The sequence below is a fragment of the Brassica oleracea genome, chromosome C7, assembly GCF_000695525.1.
Source record: "Brassica oleracea var. oleracea cultivar TO1000 chromosome C7, BOL, whole genome shotgun sequence".
Lineage (NCBI taxonomy): Eukaryota > Viridiplantae > Streptophyta > Magnoliopsida > Brassicales > Brassicaceae > Brassica > Brassica oleracea.
The window spans coordinates 12220910-12230736 of record NC_027754.1 but is presented as its reverse complement, the minus strand read 5'-3'; the positions used below and the strand labels follow the sequence as shown (position 1 = coordinate 12230736).

The 9827-nt window shown below is 38.9% G+C and overlaps 1 long non-coding RNA gene across 1 annotated transcript in view; it reads right to left on the bottom strand.

Annotated features, from left to right (window-relative positions):
• Positions 1-5882: 5882 nt before the first annotated feature.
• Positions 5883-9827, bottom strand: part of LOC106305515 — a 23225-nt gene continuing 19280 nt past the window's right edge. The window contains exon 3 of the long non-coding RNA XR_001262996.1: positions 5883-6005. This is a non-coding gene — a long non-coding RNA (uncharacterized LOC106305515). The remainder of the gene's footprint in view (positions 6006-9827) is intronic.

Here is a 9827-nt window from a genome sequence, read left to right as displayed (position 1 = left end):
AAATATTCACTTATCAAGAGATAATATTTTATGGGAAAAGTGCTTTCAAATTGATAAGATTTTATGGAAAAACATGTTTTCAATTAATATTATTTTGGCAAAATTTTGCACTTTAAACCTTGAAGGTATAGCACTAACACATCAAACTATCAAACTAATTTTTGTAACACATTAAACACCCAACTTGACGCAAGTCGTCCCGCCATCATTAAACTTAACGGAACAGTAAACTCCGTTGACGGAATTGATCAAAGACGTTTAACTAACTAAAACGTGGTTAATTTTTAAATTTCTTTTAACACGTTTTGAAGTGATATCTAGGCTATAAAAAGGAGAACCCTAAATCGATTTGGGAAGGGTTTGTGAGAGTGAAACTCAAAGAGAACTAAACAGAGTAACATCAGAGAGAATTGGAGAATGTCTCAAAGTCTCAACTGGCAGAGTGAAATTTCATCATCCAACGACAATGGTGGTGTGAGTTGCGACTGTAACCGGCCAGGAAATTTTGTTCAAGCTTGGACTTGTGATAATATAGGGCGAAGATTCTGGAGCTGCAGAGGGTGTTGGGTTGCGAACGGGTGAGATTCCTGCAACTTCTTTCGCTGGCGTGATGTGGAGAAACCTGAAGGATGGCAGCATCTTGCATTGTTGGAAGCTAGAGACATAATCCGAGAGCAAAAAGAGGAGATTTCAAGTTTGAGGGAGAAGGTAAGATCTTCAACTCATGGCTGTGAGAATTCAGAAATCTCAAGTGAATTAATGGAAATAATGAAGAAAAGAATGAAGAATGTGAATGTTTGAAAAAGGAGGTGTTGATACTAAGAGAAAGGAATTCGGTTCTAATGAGTGTTCTTGTGAATTCATCGATTGGTTTTGATGTGGTAATTGGAGGACTAATGGTGATTTCCAAGTATTGATGTTGTTTTTTTTTTTCGTACTTCTCTTTTTTTTTTGTTATCGGTTGGAAGACTTATGTTGTGTTATGTAAGACTTATTTGTAAGACTATGTTTCTTTGACTTACGGTTTGTAAGACTTGTGTTTGTTAAGCCTTCCAGTTTGTTAGAATATTGTTGTGCTTTTACTACTATCTATTGTTATTGTTATAGTTGAATCTAGAACTGTGAAAAAGAACAAAGAAACCATGAAAATAAGAATCCAAAGCTGATAATGTTGTCAAACATTCATACAAAATCGTATCAAAAAAGTCAATCACCGAGTCATAAACCGAAGCTAGCTAAAACAAAAAGAAACAAAGCTAGCTGAAACAGAAGGAGATCAAAGCTAAACAAAAGACAATATTCTTAACCCTCTAAACGAGGCTGGTTGGTTTGGTCATGTGGAGGTTGTATTTTTGGGTCTTGTGGAAGCTCTCGGTCAGATCTATCATTGATCCGGTCTCCAAACACTTCGAATGGGAGATCAGTGAATGGGCTCCAAAATGTCCCAACATCACATGATATGTTCCGGTTTTTCTTATCTTCAGTGGCCTACCTCGAGAAGCCTTCTTCACATGTGGTTTGATAGAATTTGTTGACACAGAAGAATGAAGAGCACTAGAACTTACACCAGCTCACTAGTTACATTGTATTGTATAGGATGAGAGCTGCTTGTTGTGACTGGAGTCGTCCTTCTTCCTCTTCGTTTTCGTGGTAATGTGGGATGTACCTGAAACCAAAAAGCTGATGAAAATTATATGACAAATTGTATGAAAAACAAAAAAATGAAATCAAGTTGTTACCTCATTTGGGTTCTTTCGAGGACGACATCATCGGTTCTTTGGCCCTTCGACAACCACTGCTTCATTCTTGCATCCACTTGAAGTATGTCTTGTTTGCTTACATTTGCTACAATCTGGAATTTGTCCATGTCTAGTTGCTTTTCCAGCATTTTGTAAATCTTCAAAGGGTTATTTTTCATGTCCCTAGTCTTAGGACGACCTCTTGGCTCGCGAAATTCCGGTATTGCTATTGTCGTCTTATGGGTCTTCTTCAAGAACTTGTATCCATTCACTAGTTTTATGTTTTCCTCATACGTCTTTTTCAAGACACCTGTGTAGTAGTACTCTGCCACATACCGAACTGGATCGTCTTGGTTATCATCTAGGACACAAACAGAACGTTTTTCACGGTATACCAGTTAGATCCCATCTCCGACAAGCGCATTGATCAGTGGATAAATTCACAGAATAACTATATTCAAACTCGTTAACTTCATACAAACTTTTCCTGCTGTGTAGTGTCGATCAGAACTTGTTTGCAACCCTTACTTTCTCCAGTATCGCCATTGTGATAGGTGTTATAGTAGTGTCACACTTCCGAGTTTTCAAGTACCTTCTCGAAATCCTTCTCATTGCTTGTCTTCTTACATCATTAAGCAGATTTATTACAGGCTTTGATTTTGCCATTTTGATCGTCGTATTGAAACTCTCAGAAAGGTTGTTGTGTACGTCTGCACAATGCGACTCTTCTTTGAAAAATGCACGACACCATCTCTCAGGCTCTGTATCAAGTAACACACTATATGTTGCAGAATCATACGCTTTAACTAACTGCACCTTCTCTTCGCACTCTCCCTCAGTGTAGCTATAAGCTACTCCCCAAAACAGATTCTTGTATTATGACCTTGAGAAACCTCTCTTCTTCCGATTTGCATAGATATGCCTTGCCAACATGCGATGCTCGGCAATTGGAAGTTCATCACAAGACCCTGTGAAAGAAATAAAAAGATATAAGCTCCTACAAAAGATTAAAAAAAACACATAGACTCACTTCAGCTTCTTTAAATCTAATACCTTCTGTTTATCAGAAATGATTCTACAAGAACAAGAACAAGTAAGAAAACATAGATGTTGTTTGGTGATAAGAAATTAAGATTTGTATCTTCCCAAATTTTAATATCAAGCATTCGAAACAATTTAACAAAGTAATGTATGTTTTATTATAAAGATGCACAATTCAATGAACTGTTCTTGATGAAATCATGAAATTAAATCTAACCATTATCAAAGAAGATGAATAGTATGAGATTTATAATTTCAAACTGATTCACAATTTCAGAATAATAAAGACTACAAGGAATCGTTACCATGTTATCACCAAAGAAAATATTGTTATTAAAAAGGTTGAAGCAACAGCATAATGCAACTATTTTGGTTTTAAAGATCTTAAAACCATAATCTGAGGGCTTGCTCAGGTATGTTTTATTACAGTGTACTTCTTTTAATAACTGAAATATAAGTAGTCAGGGTTATTAAAATTTATGTTTTACATGTGTTTATAAGAGCTTTTACGTGATGTTAACTTATAATAATAGACAGATATGGAGCTTTGGTTTGTGTTGGGGACCTTGAACAAGTTGGAGAGCCTGGAGGAATGATGAAACCTAAAAAAAAATTTACCATTAATTAAGTCTGGAGTAAGTGATACAACTATCATTCGATTATTTTCGTATAATTGTATTGCATGGTATATTACTACAAAAAAAAATTCAGGTATACTCATTTAAGTGTGTTGCATATGGAAGTAATGCTCTTGAGTTAGATGATTATTGAACTTCTACCAAAGTAAATGTTGTTTCGTGTGTTTTAAGTTTTTGGCAAATTTGGCAAATTGAAAGAGTGCAAGGTAACAAATGGGTATATTTCATAATTGTAATGTATATTTGACTTAAACGTGCTTAGGTTAATATATGTGATATCATTATTTTGGTGTAGGGGGGATTCAAATATATGACCAACATTAAGGATGTTCAAAGATTTTCTTTGAACCTAACATTTCAGAGATTGAAAGCTTTTAGGAAAAAGTAAGAACTAATCTAATTTAATATCGTACAAGTGTGTTCATATAATAATATCTTTTGAATTTGTTTATGAATCAATTTTAAAATTATTTGCAGGATTCCAGCAAATGCATATTGATAACATACACCAAGAATACTAAAGTCTTAGAAGAATGTATGGTTTTTTTTTTTTAAGTCAGCTACCGTTTAAGAATTTGTGCTTTCTGTTTTTGTTTTTTGTTTTTTTTTTTTTTTGACAAAAAACATTTACAGACTCAGACTCATGTAGACTCTGTAAACCAAGGTGGTAAAACTACATCCATGTGCACGACGAAAGACAGTTGTTGCCGAGCACTCTGTGCCAAGCTATCCGCCCTTTTGTTCTCCGTCCTAGGAACATGAACAATTTATGAGTTGACAAAACTTTGTCGCAAAGTCTTGATATCTTCCAGGTAGCTTTCAAATGCTGGTCATTCCTCTGGTTCCGAAACCATCTTCACCAGTTGAGAACAATCCGTTGCAAACGTAACCTGAAACTGCCTTAAATTTCGCATACATTCCATCGCCCAAATCAATGCCTCCATCTCCGAATGAAGAGGTGAGAGGGATGCCCTTACATTTCGTGCTCCCAATAAGCCATCAAACTCTGGCAGCGTGCTATGCCATCTTTGTCCTGAAAAAAGATCCTTATCTTTCCAAGAACCATCCGTGAAACACCATCGTCCTATGGTCCCTATATCAGGCCGTACCTGTACTTCCTGTACCAATCTACGATCTTTAATAACTTGTGCCTCAGCCCACAATGTTGATTCCACTTCTGCCAATCTCAGCATGTCTCTTGGGTCCATATCTAAATTACTGAACACTTTGTTGTTCCGACCCTTCCAAATATACCATAATATCCATGCAAACTGGTGATCCACCATTTTTGGATTAAGTCTCCAGAATAGATGATCCATATTAGCAAAAAGAGAGCCAATTGGGAAAATGTTTGGATTTGATGGGATCTTGGATAATGCCCACACTTGACGTGCTGGAGGACATTCAAAAAACACATGGTTTATTGATTCCTCCGGAGCTCCGCACCTGGCACAGCAGGTGTCTCCTTGCATCCCTCGTGCTTTTAATGTTTTCGTCACCGCTATACAACCAGATACCAGCTGCCAAAGAAAGTGTTTTAGCTTCGGAGGACACCTCACCTTCCAACAGTATGCCTTAAGGATATCCACATTAGGGCCATAAAAATCAGGTGGTTTCTCCTTGTCAGGATAAATCCTTTCTACCTGATATCCTGATTGTACCGTATATTTTCCATTTTTTGTGAAATGCCATCCATTCCTATCGGTTTTTGTTATTTCTTATCAATTTTAGTTTGTTTTTTATATTAAACTCGTGTGATTTTCTATCTATCATTTGAGAAATTAACCTAAATTTTTTTGATGAATCATGTTGTTGACGATTTTCTTATCAGTTGTAGTTTTTTTGTAGTAGTTTACGTATCTATGTTGCTATCACAATTTCTAACTTTCACTATGTTACGTTTTATCTTAATCTCATAAGTAATATTATGTCAGTATATGCTTACTTTATAAAACAACTAAATTAGCCTAACTTAGATCAGTGTAAACAGTATCACAAGCATTTAAAAAGTTTGATGCTAAAGTTGGACACGCTTTGTTGACCATTCAAGAATTGTTGGGAGGCAAATACTTTGAAATTGAATACTCTTCTCTTAAAGATCTGTTGGGAGTCAAATAGTTAGCACAAAAGTTAACTTCCATGTGATCATTTTGTAGGATTGAAGTACTTATTTGTAATGACTATTTCTAGACAAACCCAAAGATCGTAAATACTAAAAAGATTGTCCTGTTTAGGCATGAATATACGGCTGAAAATTGAAAGTTATTGCCAGTATCTTCAAGCGTCCCCTTTTATGTGAAACTGTCTGAAATTTAAATATAAACTATTAGATAATTAAAATTGATCACACATAAGAATTATTAAGCCATAAAACTTATATTATCCATAAGGAAATCACTTAGCTTTCATCGACCATGTCGAGTCTTACTTTTGTCATTTTCATTTCCATTACCGTTATGAATCTCCCTGATATGCTCAAATTAACTTTCAAGCACATCTCTCAAATAAGAGGATCGGTGTAGTACTTGAAGATCTTTTCCACAGAGACTCGATATTTCACACAATAGACTATTGGTTTTAGACCACGCTAGATAAATAATAGAAAACAAATTAGAAAACAATAACTAGATAGGTGTGTAAACAATAAGGAGAAAACGCTAGATCTATGAATTTATCAATCAATGAATTCAAAACCACAATCAATGGTCCAAGGGTTAATCAGGTTCAATTCCAGAACTCGAATGAAAGCAGTAAGTTATCCAACTCTCGCTGCGATAAAATATCAGATATCTAACTCTAATCTAATACCAACTCTCGTTGCATGTCCGATGAATCAAAAAAAGCAATAAACAATATTCGATAATGTCCAACTAAAATCCGAGACCAACTCTCGCTATGAAAGGAAATCTAGTTCAACATGATTAGGTTAAGGTAGTCGTTCATGCTCTCGCGTGTCCCAACTATCCTATGACTCTAGATTCATGTAATCAGTCACACTCTCGTGCTATTCCAACTACTCAAGAAACTAGCATGATAAATAATTGATATACTATGGATTTTACCCACTTTCAGCCATGGTATATAAGTGTTTTAAGATATAATTATTATTTTTTGGGGTCTTTTTAGAGTATTTACATGTTCAGGTACGTTCTGGAGAAATATGGTGATTTTGGAGCCTTTTGAGGTGCAGAACTGCACAGACGCGTCAGATGTTTAGCAACGGATGGAAACCCTCTCACCGTTAGATTAAGCCCATCTTTTGACACAGGATATAACTTTGAGTTATCTTTCCAATTCCGCCGGTTTGACCTCAATCAACATCTTGTATCACAAGTTATGCTCGTTTTACTGAAGAGTGGTCAGTCTGCCTCGCGAGAGGAAGCCGTCGACGAGATGAAGGACTGTCGATCGATGAAATAGCATTGGTGTCGATCGACGGTGATCCCAGAATATGGGCTGAGCATATTTTATTACTGCCGAAGCCCAGAAATAGCCACAAATTACCAGAATACCCTTGGACAACCTAAAACCCTATTTATGTGTTTTCTAAGCTATTGTTGACGGCTAAGCTTTCTTTAATTCATAGTTCTAGGTTAGGAGAGAAAGGAGGAACTCCTTTGGTTTCTTTATTGATTTTATCTATTATATTCATCTATTTTCTATATGATTTTCTGTAACAACTTCATGTCTGAATAGATCCACCTGTTAGGTTTAGGGTTCAGATAGGATGAGGGATTAGCCCAAAATATAGTGTTGGGTTTGAAAACGGTTACGACGAAGTTAATGTCCAAATTTCGGCAAAAAATCAGCGTGAACATTTTTTTACGAAAGTTATTCTTCGTAAAAGAGAATCTTCACAAAGAGCCTTGCGGTAAAACCTTGTTATAATCTCGATCGAACCAAATACCGATTGTCCCAAGGCAACGAACATGTATCCAAACCAGCCACAGACAAGCTCGAGTATGGCGATCGGACCACGCACAAACCAAGCTCGGTCGCTATGTAGCGACCGAGCTCGAGCCAAAGCTCGGTCGCTACGTAGCGATCGAGCACGTACGCGACTCGATCGTTACGTAACGACCGAACTTGTGGGAACCGAAATTCGCACTGTCGATTTTGGTTTAAATTAGGAAACTAGGAAAACTCTAATTTCCCGGAGGTCCCGAAGATCTGTTAATACCACACGCTAAGCAATCAGAACACGAGATATCAACGACAAAATGCCAAAATCGTAAAAAGATAGCAAAATAGATCTTATTCCGAATTCGTGTTTGAGCGTTACAACAAGGTATAAGCCTGGGCTCGAGAGCTGTCGGCGAGATTCCTAGTTCTAGCAACCCTAAGACGGCTAAACCTAATTGAGTCGCATCTCGAAATAACAAAAAAAGAAATATGCCTAAATCGCTCTAAGTGCTAAGTTTACTCCGAAAAAGTCTCTCTTCGTGCCTTTCGCCTAGGACTCCTTATATACTGGCTCCTAGGTCGGTTTAGCTTTTCCCTTTCTGCCCTTAAGCCGCCTTAGCATAAAAATGGAGATATTCCATTTTTTCCGATCTTCATAATTATCTTCAAAATTTCGTATTTATCCGTTATCCGCGGAAATTTGACATTTATCTTTTCATTCAAACCAAGAGTAAACCGTCATGCGGCTTACGGGCTGTTGGTTAAGAAATCATAAGATGGGCCTCGAGTCATGTCATAGGTCCCTTTGGGCCGTCTTCTGACTAGAAGCGTTTATTACGGCTTCTTTCAATAAAGAACGAACTTTCCGCGGTTCTTACCGTAAAGTTTGATCGATGACTTAGAATGGCGGGAAACATGAAATGGGTTCGCTACGGTCTTCCCGAGCGGGACGGACGCTCAGTCGCTACGTAGCGACCGAGCGGGACGGACGCTCAGTCGCTACGTAGCGACCGAGCGGGACGGACGCTCAGTCGCTACGTAGCGACCGAGCGGGACGGACGCTCAGTCGCTACGTAGCGTCCGAGCGGGACGGACGCTCAGTCGCTACGTAGCGACCGAGCGGGATGGACACTCGGTCGCTACGTAGCGACCGACCTTGGCTCGAGCTCGGTTGCTACGTAGCGACCGAGCGGGACGGACGCTCGGTCACTGTGTAGCGACCGAGCTTGGCTCGAGCTCGGTCTCTACGTAGCGACCGGACAGCGTGCATGTGCGGTAGTTGCGTAATGACCGAGCTTGGTTCGTCTGTGTTCTGATCGTCATACTCGGACCTATCTGTAGCTGGTCTGGGTATGTTTCCGATGGCTTATGTTTGATTTAAATAGAATTCGAACGAAGCTTTATCTTGGGAACATACGTTGCGACATTTTCTTGACCAAGCATGATTTGTTGCAGAAAGACATACTTGTATTCTGGGGGGATTTGGACGTTAACTTCGTCGTAACCGTTTTCGACCCCAACAGTTAGCCCCCCAGCTCATTAGAATTGTGGATTTCTAGTGAGATTATAACGTGCGGTATGGCAAGTTCGGACGAGATTGGTGTATTTGAGCGAAGTTCGTGTCCGAAAATCCGCAAGTAAATAGTAAATTCTCATGCCTATAAGAAGGGAGGTAACTTCTTCACAACCTTTACACTTACTCATTCTCATAGAGAGGTCTCTTGAAAAATTTCTTTTTTTTTCTCTCTACCATTTTCTTCTTGATACTTAAAAGGAAAATATGAAATGACGAGTAAGAAATGGAGTTCGAAGAAAAGGTCCTTGCCCGCGAACGTTCCTGAAGAGCTCCTTGTGCCAAAGATAGAATTTGTTCCTCATTCGGTAGACCCGACCGAGAACGAGGCATGGTGGGTCGCGTGTTATGGTTCGATCACACCTCCAAAAGAGAAGTCGTTCCCGGTCATGAACCGTCGCCCGATCGAGGAAGGTGTACCAAGTAGGAGTACTAGCGAATTCCTCGAGATCATGCAGTCGTTCTATCAGATTTTGGATGCGGTGGAGTTTCGGGTTCCTTGTCTAGGAGAGCGCGCTAGCAGTCCCTCGGAGGGTTACTTTACTTGTTACGGAGCATTCATAGTGCACTGTCGCTTGTGGTTCCCGATTCCCGAAATTATCGTCCGTGTGTTGGATCGTTTCGAGGTGGCGATAAGCCAACTGAATCCCCTTGGCATCCAGCACCTCATTGGAGTCCTGGTCCTGAGCTATGAGCATGGTCTCTCCCTTACCGTCGATCACTGAAGCGCTTCTTAGGTTACAGATCGTCAAGGATACGGACAAGTATAGGCTTGTCCCTCGGAACTTCATGTCAGTGGTTAAAGGGTTTACTTCCAACTTCAACTCGTGGAATAAATTTTTCTTCTTCGTTCTTATAGACGCTGCGTCTGTTGAAAAGAGTTGTTTCCCATTGTTCCTGAGGTTGCCGAACGATCGTCCCTTCATCAATCCT